The sequence below is a fragment of the Larimichthys crocea genome, chromosome XVII (genome assembly GCF_000972845.2).
Source record: "Larimichthys crocea isolate SSNF chromosome XVII, L_crocea_2.0, whole genome shotgun sequence".
NCBI lineage: Eukaryota > Metazoa > Chordata > Actinopteri > Sciaenidae > Larimichthys > Larimichthys crocea.
In genome coordinates this window covers 3855758-3859588 of record NC_040027.1, presented here as the reverse complement: position 1 = coordinate 3859588, position 3831 = coordinate 3855758, and the positions used below count along the sequence as shown (strand labels likewise).

Genomic DNA, 3831 nt, shown 5'->3' with positions numbered 1-3831 from the left:
TAGTTGCCCCAAAATGAAAATTTGGTTTCGTGGCCCTGACTGTCTATCTGTCTCACATCAGGCTCCTCTGACCTCCAGGTGTGAGACACACACACATACACACACACACAGAGACACACACACACACACACACACACTTGTTTTTATTACTCGGTGGGGACTGCCCAAGTGCACTTGACACGTGGGGACAGCACTTTTTAGTTGAAATAAACAGCATGGTTTAAACTCACAAAGCTTTGTGGGATTTTTTGGATCCCAAAAATCAACGTGCTCATCAAGAGTTCTCAAATTTATGAAGCTTATTTTTGTCTGGTTTTTCTATCCTGGTGAGGACGCTCCTATTGTGTCATATCACAATCCACCACTAGATGGCACTGTATCAAATTTCTATATATAGCTAATATTTATATACATTTACAAGGCTTTAAGGTAAACAATGGAGGACACATTTTTAGAATCAATTAAGTGCTTCAATTAAAAGTATTTGACATAAAGTCGCAATAAGGGCGCACTTGAAAATATTGGAGCAGCTGACGTGACCACGGGAAAATGAGACTGCTGGCGTGACCGCAGTTGTTTTTCTTCGGAACCAAGTCGTCCGTCTCCATCTTCAGTTAACTCGCTTGTGCCCTTCACTTCTCTCCTCACTTGATACAAAAAGTACGCATGCGCGCAGGGGATTTTTCTGGGTGGGCGAGGCAGTGTGCTGCGTGCTGTGAGGAGCACCAGGAGTGAGGGACACAGGCAAAACTCCAGAGAATTAAATGCAGACGGCTTAAAACATTTACGAGACAAGTCATTTAGTCATGACTGTGACTTTGGGCTATACAAATAAAATTGATTTGATTTGATATGATATATCGCCCACCCCTACAATGTAGTGTAAAGCACTTTGAGTGGTTGAAAAGACTACAAAGGCGCTATACAGATACAATTCATTTAGCATGAGAACAGAAATAATTAAATCGGGTTCAGGTCTCAAATGTGGCAACACCAGTTTATTTCTGTTTTAGACCAATGCCAACAGTACAAAAGCGCTCAATTTAAATAAAAATTACATTATTTTTCAGATATAAAACTTTAACATTTAAAATTTAAACAAAACCTCAGCGCTTTCAAACATAACTACAGAAGACCACAGGTAAAACTTACTCCAACAAAAAAAAAGACCCGTGTAATCTTTTAAGACAGCAACAAATGTCAGCTTACCTCTTTCCTTTAACAGAGTCTCGCCTTAAAGCAGCAATACGATTTTTTACATAAAATTTCACACCCTCCCACCTCCTCCCTCTAAGTGCCAGTGGAGAAGTCTCAATGCATTTGAGACACTCTGCTTTTCCAGGAACCTTCCCCGACTGGATATAGACCAACAGTGTTTTCTCCACGGCCTGAATTTCTTCATCTCTCCATTTCCTTTACCTTTTCTTTGATGACCCTGAATAAAAAAAGATGTAAGAAATATTCTTTAAAAATATGAACATACGTTTGTTTAACCAATACAACAGCTTCTCTACCGTCTTAGCCGCTGTAACTTACATGACCCACATAATATACAATACTTCAATATAACGATGCAGGACAACAACACAGTGGAAGAACCATTCACTACAGTAAGGTTACTTATTGCCTTTATGATAGTGACAGCTAGAGAGAGAGACCAAGAGAGAGAGAGACAGAGATAGAGACTGAGAGAGAGAGATATAGAGATAGACAGAGAGGAGAGAGAGAGAGAGAGAGACGCAGCAAACGGCCACAGGTCGGATTCGAACCCGGGCCGCTGCAGCTGCCTGCTCTACCCACTGAGCTAACCAAGCGCCGTTTTCTTTCCAGTTACTAGAAATATTATTACCTTGGGCTGGATGGAGATCAGCATTTCGTATCTCATCAGTAGTGGATTTCTTTACCACACCAGATGCATCTGTAAACACAACAGCAGTCATTAGTACGCTTGCTTCACTGAAACTAACTAAAGTTGAAAACGGCGTCCAGGTATAGTTGCCGACCTGTTTTAGCATTTGCAGAGAAACAGAGTTGTTGTTACAAGCACACGGTTAACGGACCAGGTTAAGCGACAGTGAACACACCAGTGTAGATGTCACTTGTTAGCTACCACATTAGAGTTAAAAAATCCAGTATACGAGTTCTTGGTTTTTCTGGCGAGTTATTAAATGTACTGCTGATGAGAGAGGGAAAAAGAAGTGAAGGGAAAGGGAGCTGATTCAATTAAATCAAATCAAATCAAATCAATTTTATTTGTATAGCCCAAAGTCACAAAGTACATTTGCCTCAGAGGGCTTTACAATCTGTACAGGGAGTGACACCCTCTGTCCTTAGACCCTCGGTTCGAGTGAGGAAAACGTACCCACAAAAACCTTTTAACAGGGAAAAAATGTGGAAGAAACCTCAGGAAGAGCCACAGAGGAGGGATTCCCTCTCCCAGGACGGACAGACGTGGCAATGGATGTCACGTGTACAGGACAAATAACACAAACATATTGTACAATGAACTGAAAAATGACAAGAATTATAAGGAATGAAAAAATGATTACAGTAAGAAATATGGTAGTAATAATGACAATTAATGAGTAAAGAATCATGATGGGGATGGGGGAGTCATGTTGCTGATCTATGAGCCCAGCAAGGGTCCTTCCTCTTCATCCAGATCCACTGGCTGCTTCTTTCGGCCGCTTCAGAGAGTGATCTGACTGTCTGCCGCAGAACCTGTCCATGGATACCCAGGTCTTTCAGCCTTGATGGTGGACGAAGCCACAAACCCTCTGCATCCAACTTCGACGGGATAGACCTGGCTTTCCCAGCCTCGCTGTTGTGCGTCCGCCGCCAGTTCTGTGTAGCGCAGCTTCTTGCACTCATAGGCCTCTTCAACTGCATTTTCCCACGGGATTGTGAGCTCTGCTATGAAAACAGACTTCAGTGAAGGGGACCAGAGCACCAAGTCTGGCCTTAGGGTGGTGGCTGCAATCTCTGCTGGGAAGATTAATGCTGACCTATGCGACAGCATCTTCCAATCCCGGCCATGGTTAGCTGTCCAACCTCTGGCTTGAGAGGAGGATGGTTGGGCTTTTCCTGTCCCTCTCGGACGAATGGTCGTGGGCTGGTGATGGAAGTGATGGCTTCATGGGCAAGGAGTTTGTGTATTCCTCTTTCCTTCAAGCACTGCCCAAACTCTGAGGACCTGGTTGTGCCTCCAGGTGTAGCGGCCTTGTTGTGAGGCTGGTCTTACAACCGTCAGGATGTGTTTGAGAGTTGCTGATGTTGGGCAGAGGGCACAGGTTGGATCTTCGCCATACACAGGTGGAGGTTTTTAGGAGATGGGAGCACGTCATTGGTACGCTCTGATGATGAAGCTGATATTGCTAGCCCCATTTCCCAGAGATCCCTCCAGCCGAGCTTTCTCTTCTCCAGGCCTTCCCACCTCATCCACTGTCCCTGCTTGGCAAGCGAGACGCCTTTGCAGTTCTTTCAGCCTCCTCCTGGCGACGCACCTCCTCCACCACCATTTTCCTTTTCTCCGACGTTGAGGCCTTACACCAAGTTGGTTTGCTTGTGTGAGGCCGAAGCCTCCTCTTCCCATCTGGATGTGTCCACAATATCGCTGTGCCTCAGGGCGCGCGTGGCTGCTGTACTGCACGGATGGTGTCCATTTCCGTCCAGTTGACAGGGGGGGCAGCTTCACTGATGGTCCGGTCGTGGAGTCTGTCGAGCGCATCTGGAGTCGCTGCCATGATGGTATGAATCAGCTGTGTGAAGCACAGCTGCAGGTCTTCGGAAGTGGCTTTTACCCAGTGTGCTGGAGGATGGAACATGGAAGAA

General features: G+C 45.2%; 1 long non-coding RNA gene across 1 annotated transcript in view; it reads right to left on the bottom strand.

Annotated features, from left to right (window-relative positions):
• Window positions 1–993: 993 nt before the first annotated feature.
• The window catches only part of LOC113748015 (uncharacterized), a 10237-nt gene continuing 7399 nt past the window's right edge, over window positions 994–3831 (bottom strand). Inside the window, exon 3 of the long non-coding RNA XR_003464055.1 lies at window positions 994–1918. This is a non-coding gene — a long non-coding RNA (uncharacterized LOC113748015). The remainder of the gene's footprint in view (window positions 1919–3831) is intronic.